General features: G+C 42.7%; 1 protein-coding gene, 1 long non-coding RNA gene and 1 pseudogene across 4 annotated transcripts in view; 1 reads left to right on the forward strand and 2 right to left on the reverse strand.

Moving 5' to 3' along the window:
- The window catches only part of LOC145493855 (uncharacterized), a 79,314-nt gene that overhangs the window by 15,555 nt on the left and 39,704 nt on the right, over positions 1–24,055 (reverse strand). The gene's annotated exons all lie outside the window — the stretch shown is intronic.
- Positions 1,591–9,492, forward strand: LOC145493862 (uncharacterized). Of its 3 annotated transcripts, none has more exons than XR_014050188.1 (4): positions 1,591–2,402; positions 4,264–4,295; positions 4,490–4,573; positions 4,962–9,492. It is a non-coding gene; the product is annotated as an uncharacterized LOC145493862 (long non-coding RNA). The 3 variants fall into 3 exon arrangements; XR_014050189.1 differs by lacking the exon at positions 4,264–4,295 and having other exon boundaries at positions 4,962–7,007; positions 7,448–9,492; XR_014050187.1 differs by lacking the exon at positions 4,264–4,295.
- On the reverse strand, positions 16,176–18,017 carry LOC145493846 (uncharacterized; annotated as a pseudogene).

Consider the following 24,055-nt stretch of genomic DNA (forward strand, 5'->3'; position numbering starts at 1 on the left):
CGATTTGCACATCTTGAAAAAACTAGCCTAGTTTTTCAAGTTCGTCATTTGCAATCCCCGTTAATCTTTGCCATCCTTAACGATCCTCATTCCGTTTTGATTTGTTCTTGCCTCTTAAGTGTTTTCTATCCTAGAACACGATCATTTTAAGGTTTTATTCTATTTAAAGGCAGCTCTTTACAACCCTAAAAATAACTCTAAAAATCGTGACGTAACTCCTAAAATGTTGTTTATTCTCGGGTTGCGTTATCGTTCACACTATCGATGTTATTCCTAGAATTTTTTGAAAAACAGCTATATTTCCTTGAAATACAAATGGTTTGTTTCGTTTTATTCCAGTGCGAAATATCGTATTCCAAACTCACATCTTGTAAAAGTATAGACTTGTCTCAAAAACGGAAATTGTTTGAAATCATCAGGTGTTTAATTTTTTAGTGTTTTTAGTTTTTGTGTTTCTATTCATACGTTCGTCCTATTATTACCATACTGACTCGTTTTATGACAGTTTACCTTTGATGCAAGTGATTACACGAAATATCATTTATCTGAACTGCGGAGAAAGATATGAAGACATGATTGATCATCGCAATCAAAACCCAACAGCCTGAAAAAAATTGATCTGTGACCAGCTCCCAGTTGGCTTGATATTATAAAAGAATAAAGGAATATCACACCTGAATTAAATAAAACGTTCTGCTCACAGTAGTCACTCTAGTGCAATTTGCTCAACAAAATTTTCCTTGATCCGATCCGTGATCCGATCCGTGATCCGATCCGTGATCCGATCCGTGATCCGATCCGTGATCCGTTCCGTGATCCGGTCCGTGATCCGGTCCGTGATCCGATCCGTGATCCGGTCCGGTCCGATCCAGATTTTGTCGACGCCGTAATCTTCAGCTCTCCAAACACCATGCAGAAAAATTTCCCGAGAGCCTACAGCAGATGCAGACAGCTGTTTCTGCCTTCTTACAACAGCTTGTACTCAGTTATGTTCCATTCTCGTCCCCAGTGTTACTCGTTTAAAAACCAAAAGAAATGGAGGCTTTGACGAAAATGGGCATGTTTCAAAGAATGCAGATGAGCTAAGAGCATATGCGCAGTGACACTAAGGTCTGTATCTCGACAAATCACATTCTCGAATAAGCTAATAAGGTAAAAAAAATACCATCAGCCATTAAACAACCGAAAATTTAACCATTATACCTCAAAACCTTATATTGCCCCCCACTGAGATCCTTTGCAAAGGCCGTCAAATATACTTGATAACTTTTCAGTTTTCTCTTGCATTTTGAGTAGCACGTATACAAAATGATCGTTTATCGAAGGACTGTTTGAAAAAACAAGACACAAACAAGAAATTTTGTACTAAATTATTTCTCTGGTATACTAAGTTTCGCGTTTATGTGACGGTGTCCATAAGGTACTTTGAATATGGCGTGTGAAAGGCGATCGCGTCAAGCATATACCTCCTCTTTTATTCTCGAGAAACGCCTAGAGAAACGAAAAACAGAGAACAAAAACTTTGGTTCAGTTCGAAGTCGATTACAGTCAAACCTGTATTAGGCGGACCGTGCTAGTGTCCGCTTAATAGCGGAGCTCCGGCGGAGCCCCATACCCATATAGGGGAGAAAAGGAAACCCATGAATTGATTTTATCATGGTTATCATGGCTAGCGGTATTGCTCGTGGGCGCGTACGCACGACGGCGACGACGACGACGACGACGACGACGACGACGGAGTCGCGCAAGATGGCGGCCATACTCCAGCTAATAGGTTGACAGAGACATGCACCCTCAGTTGGTAGCGGGTGAATGCCATTTTTCTTGGCGGGATTTTTAAAGAAAAACGATAGCGGAGGTTGATTTAATATTTTTAAGACAGGGTTGCGCTGAAGCAAAAGACAGAAAGCAAGAATTAACAGGCAAAGAAGTAGCGAAGAAGATCGCGAAAAAGACTGAGCGGGCCAGCGCTGGGGAAGGAGGCGAAACAGTACTGAACAATGCCGTGAATTATAGCTAGTCAAGGGCTAGAGAAAGGAGGTGAAATAATACCGAACAATGCCGTGAACCAAAGCTAACGAGGGCTATAGAAAGGAGGCGAAAGTACCCGACAAATTGATTCAGAAGACTCCCCATGGCCAAGTTCAAAATTCGCGCGAACGTGATGCTGTGCAGCCGTGCAAGAAAATTCAAAAGTCACCTGATTTGGTCAGGTGATGAACATTAGAGAAATCAAACGTACCCGAGTGTTTTAGAGAAATTGCAAAACACTAAACGTAGCGGAAAGAAGTGGTTGATTCGTTGATCTATCGAAAATATAACTTCAGTTTAGTCTTCACAACTTTTGCTGCAAGTTTCTGCCTGGAAGATTTACACTGGCCGAACTGAATTGCCAACTTGCGGTAAGTGACTTTTGTTGTTGCGTTTGGTATGAAAATTAACAAGTTTCCTCGGCGATATAAGCTTATTTTTAATTGGAATCCATTAAAAGTCTTCCTTATTTGAAGCCATGCTGTAAGAGATTTTAAAAATTGCATCGTTTTAATTTCGCTCGTCTCTAAACAATAACACGTGGGTCGCTTTGGAGGTTGCTGTACGTTGTAAACAAATTATGTTTTCTATCGATTTTCGTCGTCAATTTAAGCTTATAACCTCACATCTAAAAATAAGCTTAACCAAAATCGTACTTGTAAACACGGCCGGGCGAGTTTTGAAGTTTTCTCTGATTTAGGTAGCACTGCCGCTTCGTAGACTGCTAAAATTTGTTCTTCTGTTGTTGAAAACTGAACCAAGAAAGGTCTACAAACCATTTTAAGCCGAAGCGAACAGGATTTGCTAAATTTACTTTTGTTCCTATGTGAATATTTGCATATTGTGATTACAAAGTATGGAGATTTCCTCGTTTTGTTAGTTCAATTTATTCGGTTTGGCGAAATGCTTTTGTGAATTCCGAGGTTAAATTGGTTAAGACTGGTAAAGCTACTGCCAATGAAATGACTGCATAGCTAAATTAAGCCGTCGGCAAAAATACAGACTCTCAGTAATATTCAAATTTAAGCGTGAATAATTTTTCAACTTTAACACCGCAAGCTTAAACGAATTTTCTTTACCCTCTCTTTTATTCGGTCACCGTTCACTGAAAAGGGATTTGCTGTTGATACTCGAGCTCAGATGTAGTGATATGCATCTTGTGCTTATAATGTAGATTTCCTCGTTTTATTTTGTTGTCTGTCCAATTAGTTCGGTTTGGTGAAATGCTTATATAGTCCAAAATGTCGAGTAGACGATTATGCATCGCAATCCTGTCTGCAAATGAAGCTCTGCTTTGATTTTGATTGGCTATTTCATGTTATTTGTGCCATTGCTTTTGGTTGGAGGTATATGGACCGTATTTTGTTAATAAGAGGTTATTCCCCAATGCGGTATTTACACTTAATATGGAAATGTTCCAAAAAAGTGAGATAGTACTAATTGACTCGGTAAATTGAACAGTGTAATAGAAGTTCTTGCCCTGACCATTTCTCAGTAATAAGAAGAACTTTTACATACATATATACACAATTTAGTTGGAGAGAGTGCTCTCCTATCTCCACTCTCTCTCTCTCTTTACTCTCTTCTTCACACTAATTTTTTATTTACTAACTTATTAAATGAATGTCACTGACTGTTTTCTTTGTTGTGCATGCATACTTTTTTGCTGGTCGAAGAAAGTTTCAGTTTCTTCCTGGCTGTACAGTTTCCTTTCTCCTGTCCTGTACCAATTTGTTTGTGATATAACTTCGTGAATTCTCTATTCTCCTTAAATTTTATCTCATCAGGTTGATAGAATGCACTCTCAGAGTGTTCCATCATTGTCTTCAGTCGCTACAATTTTCCGGAAAAAAGCAATAGTTTTCTTAATTTCTTAAATTCGTTTTAGTGTTGAGTATTTTAAATTGTTATGAATTAGGCATTTCTTTTTATTTTTTATATTTTTTATTTTAGTCCCACGCAATGTTTTATGGTTTTACTGAGGTATACCATGTAAATGTAAATAATGCACTGGAATTGGCGAATCAGAGTGTGCATTATATCAGCTTTAAACACAAACCACATATTATAAATGACTCATGTAAATGATATTTTTATTACAGAGAACTGGACAGGGCAAGAACTTCTCCTTCTTTTGTGAATTTATATATTAATTCCTCTCAGTGCTGTCAAAATGTCTCAGGAACCTTCATTTCTGATAATCTATTATTTTCCACCATACCTACAACACAGAAGCTCACCAAATCCTAACTGATAACTAACATGTGTGTATCTCTAGCCTTTGCTGTGTGCTACATGTATATTCTGTTATCCTGCCTTAACTGCTAGGGAAAATTTTGGCAGAGCTGTTTCAACAGTTTCACTTAAATTGATTTCCAATAACAGCGCTACATGTAGCAGTGTTATTGAGTGTGAACTTTATGGGGGATTTTAAATTTTTATTTTTTTATGATTACAGATGACAACAAATATACATGTGTATACATAACCTGATGTTGGTGTTGGTTACAAACTGTAGTTCATAATAGTCATCCTATTACAGGTAAGGGGGAAAAGTTCAGAGAGTTTAGAACATTTCTTCCCCCAGCACACCTTCTGTCTATAGGTGCAATAATTGAGAGGTTATATATATGTACGAAGAGTAATGTAAAGTTACTGTATAGACTTAGCATTAAAATCTGACATTTGAATGCCTCCTTTGCTAAAATTAGTCATGATTTAATTGTTATCACTCCCTGTGAATTCATAGAGATTCCAGAGGCAATTATAACCTAATGTGGAAGTCCTGTCTTCAAGTGAGGGAAAATGACACAAAAGAGTTACAATGAAAGTAAAGAGAATTGTGAATGTTGATATGGTGTACATTATACATCTTGTAAAGGCATTTGGTGAGTGCCAAAGGTATAACATTTCATGTATTGCTTTTTCAGGACAAATTATATAACAGTGACGTTTTAAAAGGTGTGATCAGAAAAATAATGAGTACATTGTCCAGGCAGCATCAGTTTATGGACAGCATATGCAGACGGTAAGAGGAACTGTAAGCACTACCATGTAAGTTAGTTTTATGCTTATGACTTCTTGTTCTTGAATTTTGTGTCATTTCATCACAAGAATAGGTAACGAAAGATGCAATAGTTGTTGCAATATATTTTTGAAGGAAAACTTATAAGTCTGCCTATGCTGGATAACAGCCATGTGTAAACTGAATGTGAAGCAAACAATATGTTAAATATGGGGCAACCCTAAAACCCAGAAACCAGAATCCGGAATCTGGAACCAAAAACCGGAATCCAGAAACTGGAAACTGGAATCCGCAAATCAAAGAAAATAAGTTCTTCAAGTACGCGAAAATTGTTTTGCTTAGCTTTTCGACTGTAAAAAGTAAGCTGCCAAGTAAAAAGGACCTCAAACTTAACCTTTTTTGAAACAAAAATTCCCCGTCTGTTGAAATTGTGCAACCGTTATTTTTAGTGAGGGCTATGATTATGAGAATCTCAGTAAAGTGCATCTTAATTTTACTCCAAGCACCTTGAGAGTGTCTAAAATAAGCTTGCTGGTAATTGCCATTTTGTTTAATAAGTGATCTTCAATTTACCGGAAGTATAAATTTATCCTTTATGTCTAGTACATGCTGAACAAGACAGAAAATGTCATAGAGAACAGGATATCCATCAGTGGCAGCCCCCTGTACATTGACGGTCACGCCCCCCAATTTCGAAGTCCAAGGGCTAACCTGTTTGGTCTAAATATGAAATTTGATTTTTCCAACAGATACGAGACCAATTCCAGATTAACACAATTTCCACACATACTGTGACAAATCAGCATTTCATATTCTTGGCGGCCATCATATTAAAACAATTTGTAGAAATGTTGCACACTTACTTCCGTCTGCTTCTCACTTGCTGACAGATCAGACCACATGCTGTTCAAAGATGCTAAAAGACTGCCAGAAACTCACTGCAATAGCCTATAATAGCTTGTTGTTAATGTGCTGCTCACCAGTCTTCTCAGAGCAATTTGATCTAGACAAGAACCAGGTTCTCACCAGGGCCAGCTTGAACAAAAGATGGGTAACTTAGCCTATGAGCAGGCTCTCGTGTTTGGGCTGGGGGTGTGATTGGCAAAGCCGCATGAAGGCTCTTGGTGACATGCCAATGCAGAAAAACACTAGACACCTATTTAGCCTGCTCAGGCACTAGAGACAGATACTAGAGCCTGCTCGCAGGCTATGAGCAACTCTATCCACCCAAAAAATCAGTAACCATGACTGGATAGTGATGTACCCAATGGATAGCTTTATGCAGCTTTTGAACAACCGGGCCAGATATATAGCTAAGGGTTGTTCAGAACTAGTCAATATTTTTTTAGCAATTACAGTCTGTGGCTGAAGTAAAGCCAAGAAAATAAATAACAACAAAATGATTTTTGCTCATATTTATTTATTAGACATTGCTGAAGTGAATTATTTCTATCATCATTCATAATATCTGGATTCCAGATTCTGGTTTTTGGTTCTGGATTCTGGATTCCAGATTCTGGATTCCGGATTTCGGTTTCCAAATTCAGTGTTTTAGGGTTGCCCCAGATGATGTATGTGCATATGTTAATCTTGAATAATCTGAAATTTCAGAGAGTTTAAAAATATCATATCATATCTGTGATGGTTCTGAGGTGGAGGGCTGTTACATGTACATGCAAATGTCTCATGCACGATTTTTCACTCATTATGATTCAGGTGCAAATAGTTTCTGTATCTGTTGATGTGCAACAATCTACACCAATATTTCAACCTAATAATGTACAGTGTATATTAATTAACCAAATTATGCTGTTTGTTTTTAGTTGGCCAGTGCTACTACATAGTAATGTGATGTTGAAGTGCACAAATTTACAAACATGCCCAGTGTCAACTTGTCAAATACATGTATATGAACTGGCCAGACAGTGTAGATTACAAAATTCTCTGAAAGGTAAGATGTTTCTTAAACATTATTTTGTAATTAATGATTTCTCAGACATTGTTTTCTTCAAGAAAAGATTCATACCCCACATGGAGGTTTTTTCTCTATTAGAGCTCTTGATTCCTGATACTTTAATTTGGAATTTCTAAAGACTGGCCGTGAATGGGTGTTGGGTGTGAATATCTTCTGGAACTGCACATTCATTCATTGAGTAGGCAAGAACATCAGTATTTATCCTGACAAACTCTGATTTTCTTCTGGAAGCTGAACTCATATACAGTTGTACAGTTATATGTACAACCAAACAGCCTGGATGACCCTGTGATTGGGACTGTGCACATTGTTGTAACCCTCAATGTTCCAGTTGTTTGTTTGAAGCAAATTGCATTTGCTCTCGAAAGCAAGTGGCGAAGTTCATAACAGTTATGTAAGTTTGCTTTGTATCTCAGGGCAGAGCCTGCCACAGTGAAAGTTGGAGTACCAACCCCTAGCATTTGATTCACTACTAACACTCAGTAAACAGCTAACAATGAAGTACACTGTATATCAAAGAAAGGAATTACATGCCTGTTCCTGTCAGTCAATATATGAACAGGTTACAGATGGGGAGCCTGTATTAAAACATCAAAGATTTTCAAAGCAACCATGGCCTGGTGAGATATTTCATAGGTAATATAAATTTAAGGTCCTTATGATTGCTTATAGGCATTGATTTTTATTGTAAACAATATCTTACTGAGTGTATTTTTCTTGTGTGCTAATTGTTGGAGAACACAGAGGTCACTGTTATGACAGAGATATTAATTTGTGAAAAGTTCTATAAACAAATGCATCTGGGAACAAATTAATTTATCATGGATGCAGCTTCTGAGAGATCCCCAATATTAATGGAACATACACTCTTGATACAGTACATGTAAAAGAGTTTAGTAATTCATTACTTATGATTGTAATGCTTTGTTTGGTTTCTCTGTATTTACAGACAACTTGATGGGATTATATTTCTGCACCAAGTTGATTGAATAAACTGACTTGGAGGTTCAGTTCTGCAACCCATCCTGTTTGTAGTAATATCATAGCTGCAACATTGTGACAGATACACTGCATTACATTATTAAGAAACACATATTAACTAATTATTTTTAAGTGCCTGTTAATTTAATCAGTTTTTCTTAGAGATAATTTACTCATGGTTTATTTAAATAATTGGCTTTTTGGCTTTAAAATGATATTTATTGAGCTTTTAAATCAATTTTGTGATAATCTGCATTGGACATGGCATAAATTGATATTTTGCCAACACGAAATGGAGAACTGGGTCTTAAGCAAAGTTGCAGGATTAGCATTTTTGTAGAAAGAAAGGGTTGAGAAATTTGTGACATTCTACAGACAGCCTTGCCATTCGCAATGTCCGATAAGGTTAATTTGTTCCATTCTGTTGTAGAAATAGTGTTCTCTAATTTATAAATTATTTCAATCTGTTGTTTAAACGATTGCCTTATAACCCCATGTCTGGCTTTGGTGCATGTAGGATATTGATGTATTTTTTATCCATTTTGCTGTAAATTATCTTAATTGATGTGTCAATCAAAACATATCTTGGATATGCTGGGCTCTTCTGACAAATGTACCTATGCCTCATAACCTTTGAGTGCATTTGGTTGTGTAGTGCAGACAAAATACATGTACATAATATAACTTCCTCTTAGCTCACTGATAATTCTTGGTATAATTTAATCATAGCAAAATTAATCAATGGAACCCAATCACAGCTCTTGTAGTCCACAATGCCAGTCGAGAAAAAGAACAAATCACATTGAAATTGAATAATAAAATTATTATTAGAAGCCTATGCAAGTATTCATGATCAGCAAAAAAAAAATATATATCGTAATTAACATTCATGCGAGGGTGATTTTGCTTATTGCAAACCCTTCCAGCAGGAGGAGACTCCATACAATAGTGAAGATGGCTAAATGTATCTTTGGGGACAAGTTAGAAAACAAAACTTTCCAACTTTTCACATATGTATACTGTTTTGGTATTTTTGTGAGATTTCATTTGGTAGAGATTCAGGGACTGAGTATATTGTAACCACTGCATTTCAATCAGTCCCCACAACAACAAAAATGTGTAAACTTCTTTTGTGTGGGAGTCCCCATGTTAACTAAGGAAGAATATAATGATTAATGACAATGCCTTGTCTTTCTGAATAAGGTAGGAAAGAACAAGAAATGCCAGCAAAAAGCACAGAAGACAGTTCTGTTATGTGATCAAGATTTTTGGTAGCTTCCCAGAAATCCTTGAAATCGTGGCTCTATATTTCATAATCACACCATCTTACACCTCGATCTGCTGAAGTAATACTAGTTCCGGCTGAAACTATTAAATCATTCGCAATTTACCTCATACATGTTGGATTATTTTCATTAGTAACAACATTCCGAAAAATAACTGAGGAGCTCCGCTTTTAGGCTGGCCTAAATCTATATATTAATATAGGGTGTCCGTTGAAAACAGGTTTCCTCAGAATTCGTCGTAAGAGGGTCATTTTAATATTCTCGAGGCGGTTTAATTCCCATTCGAAAACCAGAGCGATGCAAACTTGGAAAAGTAAAGAACGTCTTAAAGGACCCTAGTCCGCATCCACCATTTTCGATGCTATAGAAATGATTGATATTGCGTGTTGAAGAGAAAACTTATTTCTTTACTGTAAGCTGTCTTCCTGAAAGTATGTTTAATTATCTTTAGTAGTTTCACAGTGATTTCCTTCGTTTCGACAGACTCCGAATAAAATATAATAGCCAAACTCTCGCATGTAAACAAAAACAAAGGTGTGGCTCACTAGGACCCTTTAATTTCAGGCTCAAACGGCGGTAAACAAAGAAGAAATTAGGTGATCTTAGAAGAAAAGAGTGTATCATGATAAAGCCAGAATTTTTTGGAAAACACCCAGTAGGAAAATAGCGGTAATTAACATCCGGGAACAAGCGTGATCTAAATAACGGATTATTTGTAATCGAATCCTTACAGGTTCGAACGCAACACGCAACGCAAAAATGGCGGTAAGGATGAGATCAGGGGTGGGGGTATGCCACACCTTTAACTCGTGTCTTACCAGTCTCAATAAGTCAGTCAAAAACTAGGTGAATGCAAATTACTAAGAACCTAATGATTGGCTATTTGAGTTGGAACTCAACTAGCCATGGATATGTTTAGGGCACGATCGCGCGGTCGGGTATCCAGGCAGCTGGTCATAAACTTTGCGCAGACCAATTGCGTTACATTTTTAGCGGCGCTCCAGCGGCCCAAAGGCCACCAAGGGGATCCCCATACTCATAAAGGAAAGAAACGAAAACCCATGAATTGATTTTCTCATGGCTATCGTGGCTTGCGGCATTGCTCGGTGGCGCGTACGCACGACAGCGACGACGACGACGACGATGGAGTCGCGCAAGATGGCGGGCATACCCTAACTAATAGGTTGACAGAGGTAGGCGGCCTTAGTTTATAGCGTACTTCTTTGATATTGAACATCCATGTTATGGTCAATTGACACCTGTCAAAACAAGCTATTCGCTAACCAGTATTACGTGATCATATCACGGGCTCCAAGAAAATATTGCGGGCTCAAGCCTAGAAGTCACGTGCTTTTTCTGAAGTTGACCGCTGACCAAGTGCCGGTTTGCCAATAGATGGTAGGCTCATGTCAAGTTAACTTGTGTAATCAGGGCTAGGTTGTAGTAGTAGAAGTAGTAGACTTTATTGGAGAGGGTAACATTTGACAGTAACAAAACTGATAAACGGCCCTCGAAATAAACGCAAATGAAAATTAATTAAAATCACTATGTACAACCTTTAAATATGACTAATTTACGATATCTAAGTAGCAAAAAAAATGTAAAACTGCTACATACTAATAAATGATTGAGTAGTAAATTGATTTTTTAAAATTGATTTAAGAAGTGATCCTTTAAAATGCTTTGTGCTTAGACTACGCTTAAGATCGACATTTAGCTTGTTCCATTCTTGGATTGCTCTTACGGTGAACGACCGGCCATCTTCCGTGCTTCTCTTGTAGCGAGGACAGCTTAAATGTAGATTACAGTATCTAGTTGTTTTATTATGGATGTCAGAGTTTTTGATTAGTTAATCATTTATATATTCTAGTGTATTACCATTTAGTCTTTTGTTGATTTAAGTGCATCGATTTACTTACGACTCGGAGCTACTCGGCATAGAAAGGAATCCAGTTTAAGGTATTGAATAAATGAACGGAAGTGGCCGTTTTTTCGGCATTCAAAATGACTCTAGCTGCACGTTTCTAAAGACGAAGAAGTTTCTGCAGATTTTCCTTACTACAAGAGGTCTATATTGAACTGCCATAAAGGAACACAAGTTTTATGATCGTGGAGTAATATATTTTACGTTGATTCCGTTTTAAATAAGGACTGCTGGGAAACAGTGCCTACGGGAAGCTGATCGAAGCGCTGGAGCGGCAAACTAACGTGATATACACGAAAGACGAGAAGGTTGTCGATAGAGCGCTGCGGAGCGCGTATTTCGAAGACCTCGACGAGATCTGGGAGGCCTACGAGCTGGAAAGCCGCAAGCCCCGGATCACGTTCAGGCGGCCGTTCCAGATCGGAATCGCCGTCTACCAGTGGGCGAAGCTGCGGATGCTGGAATTCTACTACGACTTTCTCGACAAGTATGTCGACAGAAGAGATTTCGAGCTCATCCAGATGGACACGGACAGCAACTACATGGCGATCTCGGGCGAGCGGCTCGAGGACGTCGTCTGGCCAGAGCTGAAGGCAGAATTCGAGGCGGAAAAAAATCAGTGGCTGGCTTGGGACAAGTGGAGCGGCCGGACCCCGGGTCTCTTCAAGCTTGAGTTCAAGGGCAGCCGGATGATCGCTGTTTGCTCTAAGTGCTATTTCGCCAACGATGGAGAAGGGGGCGAAGAAAAGAAGTTCAGCACGAAGGGGATGTCGAAAACGCAGAACGAGCTGACCTGGGAGCGGTTCAAGGAAGCGTTGGAAGGTAGTAAGGATATGGCGACCAACAGAGGTTTCAGGATGCGGGACGGGCACATGGTCACTTACGAGCAGCAGAAGCTGGGGCTGAGCGCTTATTACGACAAGCGGTGAGTGCTGCCCGACGAGATACACACAGAACCAATCGAGTTTCACGTTTAGTTCGCGTCAGCCGAAGGCGTGATTGGAGGGGAGGGTGTTAGCCAGTTCATAAATTTTGAGAGAGCGATCTTGTCATCTCGCGAGCTGTCCACGATCCAGTCGATAAGGTTAATGGGCGCGTTCTTGTATTGTTCTCGAGCGATTAGATACTCCGTGACCGCCTCGTCAACCAAGAAAAGTTCTTTTCCGTGGCCGAGAGCAAATGCATCGAAACGCTCCGCAAAATACTTGACTTCTTCGTCGTGGCTCTTCCCCTTTTCTTTCGCGGAAAACTCAATTGCCCAGTAAAGAAAATCCTCGATGTCCACAACGGATGGCATGGCGAGATATAATTGATTTCTTTTTATTCAATACAAAAAATCCTGTGCGCATTCGCGGAAGAGAGTTGGAAACCAAAGTTTCAAAGTTGTTCAGGGGGCAACTGCGTGTTTGGAGGGACAACTAGCAGCTCTTCACGCACGAAGCCGCGCTTTGGCCCGTCGCGCAGATAGTAGAGAACGGGTTGATCCGGTTTGGAAAAAGATCTTTCAATGCCGAAAACTTTCAAAGACCAGATTGGGTCTGTGGCTCTTTTCACACCCCCTTCAAGCTCGCCGGGCTGGTAGAGATAACGAACTTGTACAAGAGAGGGGAGTATTTTTTCGCTTTTTCCAACAGGCCTCGAGTAAGGTGTCGACGGCCTTGCATAAACAGATTTTTCTTTGATGGCAACGGCGGGTTTCTCGCCGATAAGGCTTGTGACCTCGTTGTTCAAAGCCGAAACAACTTCTGGAAGTCTTTTCACCCAGGCAGTGGACCGCTGGCTCTCAGGGAGTCGCATTTCCACGGCGTACTGGTGTCCGAACAACCGCTCAGCCAGGGTGCGGTTGAAACGTTCAACAATGGCCTGGTCGTAGTGAACGTCAACCCGCCCGCGCCGGATATATGTTTTGTGCTTGTCCATCTCTTTCGTGACAGCGCCCATGAATTCGCGCCCGGGGTCAATCTGCAGCATTTCAGGCCATTTGAGAGGCCTGCGCTTGTAAATCTTCTGAAAGGCCTGGGCGACCTCATCAGAATTTTTCCAAGTCAGGGGTTCCGCCTCTTTGTAGCGGCTGGCCACGTCGACAACGGTCAGCGCGTATTTGAAAACTTTGCGGCCGCGAGGGAGCTTGTCGTGCGGCAGAAAAAGAAGGTCCGCCTGATGGACCTTGTTGGGTGTGGGAACGTCGAATTTCGGCCGAGGAATTCGCTTCGGCGCGGGGAGGTATATCTGCCAGAGCGCTTGCCTGATCAGCCACTTTTTGCGGTTTCTTCAGGTACCTTGGCGGCCTCGGCTAATTTTTTGATCACGGCGATTCCTTTCCAGTAGCCCCCGGGGCCGTAGTATATCTTTGCGAGTTTGGTGTCCATATAAGTAAGGCGTAAAAAAGTTTAAAGGAATCGGAAGGCTGCGTAGCCCAGAGCGAGCGCCCGGGCGCCCACGAACGCGAGTTCGCCCTTTTTCTGCTGCTCGCTTGGCTGATAGAAATCTGAGAACTTGGGCTCCTTGGTGGGTACCATCTGTTCGTCAGGTTGCGCCTGGTTGTAGAGTTTGAACGCGTAGTCCGTGTTGGTGAAGTTCTCCTTGGCCTGCTCCTTTGTTTGCGCGTTAGTCGCGATCCAGTCGAGAAGTTGTGTTCGGTCTCGCGTGTATTTGGCGTAAGCCGCTTGATAATCTTCGAGAGCTTTGTCGTGGCGCTTTTTTTCTTCAAGCGCAGCTTTGTCGCCCCCGCCGAGCGCCCTTGCCAGATAATTGCCGCCGATAAAAGCCGTGGCGTTCAACACAGCCCCGCCAACCATAATCGCGATGCTCGCCATTGTGTTATTATAGCAGAGACTTTTTTTAAAATCATTTATTTCAAACGCTGTTGGGGAGGATTTTCTGGTCCTCGAGGTACTTTTTGAGCGTAATGCTGCCCGCCATGACAGCGGTGAACTTCACGTAATTCATCACGCTGCTGCTGGGATCGGAAGTAAAATTCTCTTTCACAACCTTTTTTGCGGCCCAGCCGATGCCCGCGGCTAATAACGAGAGAGTTGCGGCGTCAATGACGGTCTTGACAAGCTTGTTGTCGGACATGGCGCGTTTATAAGTAAAGAACGAAAGTTTAAAACAAAATTAATCTGTCCATTCTTCTTCTTCTTCTTTTTCTTCTTCTATCCTTTTCTTCTCTTCTAGTCTTTTCATCTCTTCTTGTATTCTTCTTTCTTCTTTTTCTATTTCTCTTCTTCTTCTTTCTTTCTCTCTTTCTTTCATTCTTCTTGCCTCTGCTTCTTCGGCCGTTTCACACCACATTATGTCGAAAAGATGGGAGACTCTTTCGTAAACCTTTTTGTTGAAGTCGTACCATACAACCCCTATACCTAAAATTGCGATTGAATCGAGGAGAAAATGCGCAATGTGAAGTTCTGGCATAGTGATATACATTACACGCAAAAGTTCAAATCATTTTTTTACATCGTTTTAGCCGTGTCGCGCCAGCAGGTTCTGGCTCAACACGCGCGGGCTCAGGCGCGGGCTCCAGCGGTTTTTTGTCGAATGCGGCATTGGCGATTGCCTTGAGCTCTTCCCGTTTGTAATAAATCCCGAGCAGTGAAACGCCTATGCCGCCAATAGCAATCCATTGGTTGGCACTGAGGCCGCTGCTCTTTGGGCTTTCGCCTTTTGTAGTCGGGGCGGGCTCAGGGGGCTCTGTGGCGGCTTTCGCCTTATTTTCCCCGAGAACCCTATAAGCCTCGGCATCTTTCTTCGGTTGTTCCCGCGTCTGCCGCGTTCTTTCAGATGTCGCTTTGCCAGCAGCCACACGCTTCGGATTTTTTACGCGCTGCGTGGTTGGAGTTGGAGTTGTCGTTTGTTGTGTGATATCGGCGGCAGGCGGTGCCTGGGTCTCGACCTGAGGCGCGCTCTCGGATTGTTCGGTTGACATTCTGAAGCGAACCGTATTCTAAGCAAATGAAAAAAGTTTAATTGTTAACAATTTGTCAGCAAGCACTCAGCAGTTGTTAATGAATGCTGACCAGTTATTATACAGTTGCTGAGCCGGGTACTTCATCAACGCCCTCAAGCGGATAGCCGTGTTCATCACGAGAAGGGTGGCTATGCTCCGGCAAATGTGGACTGAAATCAACATGTTTAGTGGTGATGAACACCGCGTTAGCCGCAGCAAGAAACCGGCCGCACTTCAAAGCAAGGTTGCCGGCCAAATTGGAGAGCTCTTTGTTCAAGATGTAGTCGTTTCTGAGCTCTTTTTGATAAGCGTCGATGTCTTTGATTTTGACGGACATTCCGACCACTTTGGTTGCAAGAAAAATGAAGCTGTCGATCAGGCTTTCTGTTGTCTTTGAGCCCACGTACGTCTCGTAGCGTTAGGTGTATTTCTCGACCTCTTTGTCGCTCAGGCGCTTCACCTGCTCGTAGGTTAGCTGCACTCCGATGGCCTCTTTGGCTTTGCCTGTAGACACAAGCATGGCCAGCTGCTCGCGAAGAGCAGGAATGTCAGGTCCAGCGGTTGGAACAAGACCACCTGCGGGACCACTCGACGGCTCGGGCTCGGTTTGAAGAAGGTTCATAACTTCTGCTAACGTGGCCTCTTCTCCAGCCATTGTGCAAGGCTATATACAGCTCCCATTTTTTTATTCAAATAACTTTACCCCGTACGGGTGGCGAGGCGAGAACACAAGATAAGAGAACTTTCGCTCTTTCAGCTTTGAAACCAGACCTTTGTACTCATCCGGGGAGAGTTCGCCGGCGTAATCATCGAAGATGGCTTTCGTTGTCCTGGCCGAGGGGGTGTAAAAGAGGACGATCGCCGCCACTTTCTCCCGGAAGGAAGATGTTATGCCGGTCAACTTCTGGGTCGGCACCCAAACGCTGATGCCCATATGTCGGACAGAAAAGGCGAGATTCACAACTCGCCAGTGCGCCCTTTCACATCTTTGGAGGCCGCGCAGTCGTCGAGGATTATAAGCGTGTTGGTGCCCTCGGAAAGCCATCTCATAAGCTTCAACCACTTTTCCACGTCGTGCTGATCGCAGACTATCACATCCATTCTTGGATCGTTTTCGCCAAGCCGTTGGTAGGTCTTGTTGTGCGTGAACGTCGGGCAGATGAGAACGATGTAGTCGAACTTGAAGCGGAAAGGGCCGTAGATCTGGTCCACCACGAACCTCGATTTACTTGAATTGGTCGGCCCCACGATGAGAGCGTTTAAGGGTATCTTGCTCGGGTCCATGCTATATTCAATCCTGTACAGATTCCAGCTGTCTGTCCATAAGGTTGAACTGGTAGTCGGAGATGACGAACACGTGGCAATTTACGTCGCCTGAGCCTTCGGCTTTCCGCTCGATGTCCAGCTGGATACCGTCCGTACTGTTCACAATCCGCGTGCCGCTGCCGTGCATTTCTTGGTTAACCATGGAGCGCATATCAATCACAAGCGCGAAATTATCACCGGTGTAAAACTTTGTCATATCCATGTGCTCCGTTTTATTTTTTTTCTTTCACAAACAAGTTGCGGGCCTCTTCCCACATGTCCTTGCCTTCGATGCCGTTGTTGTAAAGCATGTTGGGCGAGCCGTTGACCGTGACGCTGACTTTCGTCAGATCGGCGAAGATGAATTTTTCTGAATCTCTGCCGCCAGCAGCATACGGCTCAACAAACAAGAAGAGGGCTTTTAGCGACCTTCTTTGGGGGTTGACTTTGATGTTGATCCTCGTTTTAGTTTCTTTTTTGAAGGCCACCTCTTTGTCATGCATCACGTGGTCGTAAAGGAACTCTTTGCCACTGGAGTAAACGCTCCGCGCCTCGTCTGCCAGAGTCTTGCTGCGCATCATTTTGTACTCGAGCTGGATGTTTTTCAGCTTGTATTTCAGCTGGGTTTTGTCGGGGCCTTTGACCACGTGGATAGCTTCGGCAAGTTTCACTTCGAACATGAGGTCGTTGTAAAGGGCCTGGGGGTAGAAAACGCCGTGATCGGTTAAGATCTGATGGTCCAGCCTGATCTGGTACTTTTTTCCGTAAACCTCGTTCAGCTTGTTTTCAGCGTCGACGCCCGAGGTTTTCTTGTCTCCCGCGTCTGAGCGGATCTTGCACAGATCCTCGCTCTGAATCCCTTCGAGAATCCTGTTGTCTCGCTCTTCCTGCGAAAGGAAAAGGTCTTCGTAAGTTTTGTAGATGTCGTACCCAACCGTGTCTTGCAGGGTTGTTCCCGCAAACTTCACGACCAGCCTGTCAACGAGCGCCCACGTGACGTTCTGGACGAGGAAGTTGTTGGCGTGCCCTCCAGAAAGGTCGATGTCAAAGACAAGCGCTAGCGAGCCCGGCACCAGAACCTCTTTTTCGTTCAGCTTGGGCACGTAAACGTACAGCGTATTGCCGGGGTTGGCTTCAGATGGGGTAAAGGTGATTCGCTTGACCGCGCGCTCGGCCTTCATGGCGTGTACTGTCTTTTCGCTGTACGTTGGGCGAAGGTTCTCCGGCACCACTGACATTGTGTATAATATGCCGGCGATAATTTTCTAATTTAAAAATAACAGGCTTGAAATATATCGCTATGTCGGCGGAAGGCGGTGGCGAATTTGGTTACAAAGACCTGGACCTTGACAAACAGCTTGACCACGATGATGATGAAGAAAAAGAGGTTGACAGAACCCATCCTTTTCAACCAGGTGCGGCATCCACTCCCTACCAACCTGGCGCCCCCTACCACGGGGGCGAACAAACGGAAATGCGTACCGATCACCACGAGCAGTCCGGCCTGCCTGACACTTCTTATGAAGAAACCCCTTTGTTAGGCGCGGAAGGTGAACAGCAAAGATCATGGGACAGTTAACGAGAGTTTTTCCGAATGCAAGCGCAATAAATCTAGAAACTGAATACAACAAGGGCCAACTGTACGTCAAAATGAAGGGGCTTGGCAAAAAACTTTATAAACTCTTTACCATAGAAAAGAGTACAGGCAAGCAACAGCTAAACCCAAAACTTTCAAAAGAGATCAAAGACTCTCTTGGCCCGATGGCACAAGAAGTTATTGATCGACAAAATGAGACCATAAGAACTGTCCGACAAAATTTGATAGACTCTGAAAAGCAATTAAAAGAGGCAGAAAAGCTCGCCGTGGAAAGGGAAAAAGCGTCACAAGAGGTGTAGGAGCTTAGGCAACGAATAGAGAGAAACCAAGCAAAGATTGATGCAATTCATGATGAGCAGGGGTCCAATTTTGAAAGTGAAGCAGAACTGCGCAGGCTGAAGCAGCTGCAAAAGAATTTACAAACAGATTTAGAAAACGCAAAAAAAGAGGTGGCCGCGCTTGAAAAGCAAGCGAAAAACAAAGAAAAAGAACAAGAAAAGGTCGACAGACTCAGAGCAAGCCTCGCGGCAGAAGAAAGCAAAAGAAATGCCGTCGAAGAAAGGCTAAACCAAACAAAACCGTTGGACGACCTGAGAGAGAAGGAAAGCGAGGCGCAGCGCAAAAACGAGGAAGACCAGGCGATCATCCAAGATGAGAATGCCTCGCCCTCCGACAAAGAAGATGCGAGAGAGAGGGTGGCAGAAAGAAACGAGGAGATCGCGCGTTTGCAAACTCAGATCGCGGAAAGGGAAAGGAGGCGGCCTCTCTTGGAAAGGGTCAAGGAAATCTTCAAAAAACATGGCGTGACATTGACCGCTATTCTTCTTGCCGCCGGGGTCACAATCGGAGCTGTCATCGGGGTTCTCACCAGAGGTTTGAAAGCCACCGGCAAAGCTTTGGGAAATGGCCTCAAAGATGTTGCCGCGAAACTTGGTTCTCTGCTGCCTGGGCTGATTGGCTCGATTGTGAACTTCCTGTTCAAAGTCGCCGGCCAAGTCGTCGGGTTTCTGGCCGAGCACACCTGGCTGCTCATTCTTGTCGCGGTGGCCTTTTTGTTCGAACAATATTTTAAGAAGCAGCGTTAACTTACCGCCAAGCCATGAACAGCAACGCCGATAATCCTACTACACCGACAATGACAGCTGTTTTGTTTATTTCATGTTGCGATGTTTTATCTGGAGCCTCGGGCTCAATTTTTTGCGCCTGAGCTTGTTGAGTTTCGGACGAAGCTGATTTCCTTGATTCAGCTGTTGCGGCTTTGTGTATCGGGTTGGACGGGTGGCTGTTGGGTGGGTTAATCTTTGACGGGCCGCCTGCCATTAGTTTGAGCCCAGCTTTTTTTGTCCCCGGGTTTACCTCGTTGTTCACCCCAAGTTTCATCCCGGAGACCGCCTGTTTCAGCTTGTTGTTGTAACCGACCGTGCTTGCGGTGTTTATTATCATTTGCGCGGGCATGAGCCATGCCATGGGGGCTACAGCGAGATTGAGCCTGACCTTCGCTTGATCCACCGCGAGCTGGTACCTTTGCACGCTCGCGACCAGGTCTGGCTGTGTGATCGCGCTTTCCATCAGCACCAGGAACTCGCTCTGGGCTTCTCTTGCTCGGCCACCAGAACCGAGAATGCTGCTGCGGACGTTGACTTGCGCGCCCAAGATGCAGTAAACGAAAGCCTCGATTGACTGGTTGATTCGCGCCAAGCCCGCTTGCGTCAAACCTGATGCTGTGCTTGGCGCGAACCAGTCCGACTGGGTATCAGAAGAGCAGGACGTAACATGTCGATCAAAGTCGATCATCGAAAACGTAGTCGATAAGTCGATAGTACTCGATAGTTGTCGATAATTGTCAATCGACAAATTAAATTTGTCGATAAAAGTCGATAATCACAAGATTTTCAACTGATTATCGATTTTATCGACAAAAATGCAAACAAATGTTTCACTCAGCTACGAAATTCAAGTAACCAAACGAATAATAGCTCCAATGACTTTTTTAGGGAAGTGTAAACAGCTGTAAAGTAAATCTGTATGGCAATAAACTTAAATAAAACCCTGAACAACCAAGTGGTCTGTTATTCATTACAGAATAGAATGTTTAAATTACCTCGAGAAATGATCGATCAACGTAACAGTTTCAGCTGAACTAAATCGCGATCTGCCACATAACTCGAACCAACCTAGTTCCCAGGGTCTCTCTAGGCGGGAGAGATGAGAGATCCTGGGAACTCGAAGTCGTGTTTCTTCGTGGGGACAGAACGGGCCAAAGTTTAGACTAGATGCGGGAAAAGATCGAGGCCAGCAATGTAATTAAAAAGTAAAGTAAAGTAAATTGACATTTTATTTTCATCAGTGTTTTTACTCAGTTCAACATTTGACAAATACAAGCTGCTACGACTCTCCTCCCTTTCCGCTAGGTTGGCTAAATTCGCTGGGTTTGTATGCCCCTTGCTTCTCCTTGCGCCTGTGATTGTTGTACCAGTCCGCAACCTACGTATGACAGTAAAAATACAGCGAATTACGATTGCTCGGTATCAGAAAATATGAACCCGTGTATAAACCATAAACAGTTAATCTCGCCAGATCTAGCCTTGTTCAGACACAAAACGACGTCAGTCACAGGTACTCAGCAGTACTGTTTATTAAATGTGATTAAATCCGGGTTAATCAAAATCGGCAGCACACATCAGCACTTAAACATAAGCTGATTTAATAATCTATAATCCCAGATAATCTACAATCGATGGCTGCCATTAAACCTACTTTTAAACCACCATCAACAACACACTGGATTGGTTGTGACTTTCCTGAATGTGGGAGGTGGTTCCACGAGTCATGTCTTGGACTAAAATTCTTATCTGATATGGAAAGGCAAAGATATGCCTTTGTGAGCAAATCGCACGATAACATCAGTGGCCTAGACATGTTTACCGATCGCGTAACCGCATCAGTATCCGACATATGTATGCAGGTCGAAGATGAAGAATTAATAGAGGGGTCAGCGACTATAAAAACAGCTAGAAGATCCACATACAACGCCGGAACATCATCAACAGAGCAGCCTCTTCCCCCGAACTACGTGGAGTATGAGGGGAAATTCTACCACATCGCAAATTTCCTATCATTGCAACAAGGTAAAGTGTACAACCCCTCCACTTCAAGAATGGCCAGGTGGATGGCCGTGGCAAGAAGTGATTTTTATGAGAAAGTTGAAGCAATTGTAAGTCCGAAAAAGACTACAAATGGACTTTATTTAAGTGACATTTCAGCTTTCTGGGTACCAGAGATCGGTATAAAGTGCGGCGAGGTCTTACGCTTGCTGCGTAAGACATCTGCGAAGTCTGCAGTGCCAGTATTCGAATGGAAGAAAGAAAACAATGTAAGAGACAAAGTTTCGGCGTGTTTCAAAGTTCTCTCGCACACCAAAAAGGGCAACGGAAAGTGGATATTGACGGAAACTACTGAAATAATGTGGAGCGAGTGCAATACACACTTAGTGACATTTAATGGTCCTTTGGAAAGAAGGGATTGCCCTTTAGAAGTAAACGCGGAAGCTCTTGAGGCGTTGTTGCCGCAGCTAGGAAAAGCAGAGGAGGGACGACTTCAAAAGGAAGAGACACTTAAAAAGCAAGAAGCTGAAAGGAAAAAAATGGGGCCGCCGGAAGATATGACTGTTCGTTTATTGAAAGAAGTCCTGGATGACTTGAACATAACCTATAGGTCGAACGAAAAAAAAGCTGATCTGATAGAAAAAGTTCGTTGTGCTCAAGCAACTTTACGTGATGTATCACATGACCACAACATGAGAGGTCACGCCTTTTTCTCTTTTAAGTTCTGGAATACTGGAACTCCGTTTGAAGACTGGTCTCCTTTCAGGAAAAACGCATTGTGTCTTTATTATTTCGATGACCGAAAGAAACGCCTTCTATATCTCTTCTTCCATATACTTTTTCTCTTAGATGCATTCGGAGCATACCTGGAAGTCATCTTTCTACAACAAATTGTTTATTTTATCATAGAAATTTTAACGCTGCGTTAAATCAAGTATGCATCATGGCTATTTTGGTTCAGTTACTTCACGTTTGGATGGTACTGGTATCTCTGTGGCTGATCGCCCAGGTTAATTTTATGTCAGTTCTTTGTGAGAAAATTCCTCAAATGTTTTCAGAGGAAAACGAATTCCAGACGTAGTTGAATTTGTAAACAGTTGTGTACATTACATCACGTTCAGTTATAACAGCTTTTAATCGTTGGGGTGACAATAGGAGCCAAACAGCATACTGGGAAATTAAATTTAACTAATTGAAGATTGATAAGCGTAGGAGTTTAATTAGGTTTAACATCACATATGCATAAATCTTGCTTACAGTGATAACAGCTGCTATAAAACACATACATCAGAAAGTATTTCAGAGATTCCACCTGAAATGATTTACTTAATAAAGTACTTTTGCTGGAAGAAAAGGGTAGTTTCTCTGCGGTTATTGAGGTTTATACGAGCTTTCAATTACCGTACAAAAGCGGTAAAATGAAGTCTTGGCATAGCCAATGCTGCTTTATTAATCTGTCCTCGGCAACTGTACTCTTTCCTCCCGCCATACATCGTTTTTTGTTTTTTCGATACTTGTCGATTGAAATCGATCAAATCGATCAAAATCGATCAAAATCAATCATAATCGAACAAAGTCGATAATCACAATAAATTGTTTGATCGACTTTTATCGATTTCCGATATTTGTCGATTAATTAGTATCGACAACGATCGACGATGATCGATTTTTATCGACTATCGAAATTATCGACATGTTACGTCCTGAGAAGAGGCACCCGGCTCGATGTAATAAATCAAGTCCCCTTGAATCGCTTTCCCGCCTTCATCGCTGAATTTGTTCCATCCCGGGTATAGGTAGTCAGTTTTCGACGCGCCGCTCGCATAGACGTAAACGCTTCCAAGACCGTGGTTTGGCCCGTGCGTGTAGCGGAAATCACTCGACGGATCTACACCGAACTCGTTGCATATCCTTTTGTACGAAGCAACGTCATAATGATTATTGTATTGGTTGAAAGGCGGATCTCCGGGCAAAGCGCTCACGCTCTGAATTCCTCCTAGCTGGAACAAAATTCGCCTGACCGTGAAATACACGTGGAATTTGTAGAAAGCTCTTATCTGCGGGGGGAGATTCATCCCGCTGTCAAAGATTTCGCGAGAAACTCCGCACCCCTGTGTCGCGCAGAAAACCGCGAAGTTGAGCTGTTGCGGCCAATATTTCATGTCAGGCCCTCCTAACCAGTGTTTTGATTCGGCTCCGGAAGTGTGCTTGAGTTTGGTTTCTTGAACTATTTCTCGGAATTTTGTTGTGAAATATTGGTCAGGCGTGACGTATATTTTGATTTCGGCGTCGAATATTTTCTTCAAGCTTGGCGCTTTGCCGTCGAAAGGCACCGCAGGGATTGGCAAGGAAACTTTTGAACCAAGTGGCGCCAATTGGTACGGAAAACCCCCACCGTCTCCCCAACCTAGCGCCTCTTTCATTTCCGCGCTCCAATATTTTCTATCTGAACCGAAGACGCTTTGAAACGAGTCTTCGCTTTCTTTGAAAAACACCTCCGCGGTCACGTTATTTTTCTCGTCGACGCTTCCTTAAGAAACGAACCGGCTTTTGTCCGCTTTGGGGAGGTGGTTTAAAAAGTTTGTCCACGCCTTTTTCTTCGCCGCCTCCGCTTTTTTTAACGCAGGACCATTCCACAAATTCGCCATATTATTTGAACACAATTTTATTTGTTGAATATAGAAATGGCTGTTCTCACTATTGTCACGCAACAGAACGGAGGGACAATATCTTTTGAAAAACCGATACCGAAAGTGCATTTCATGAAACTCATTTCTTGCAGTTTGTACAACAGCTGGGACACTTTGAAAAAAGAAGGTTCAGCCACCTTGGGAGATAAAAACAAAGATAAAGCTTTATCAGTTAGTAAATTACTCCCAGG

The sequence above is a fragment of the Orbicella franksi genome, chromosome 7 (genome assembly GCF_964199315.1).
Source record: "Orbicella franksi chromosome 7, jaOrbFran1.1, whole genome shotgun sequence".
NCBI lineage: Eukaryota > Metazoa > Cnidaria > Anthozoa > Scleractinia > Merulinidae > Orbicella > Orbicella franksi.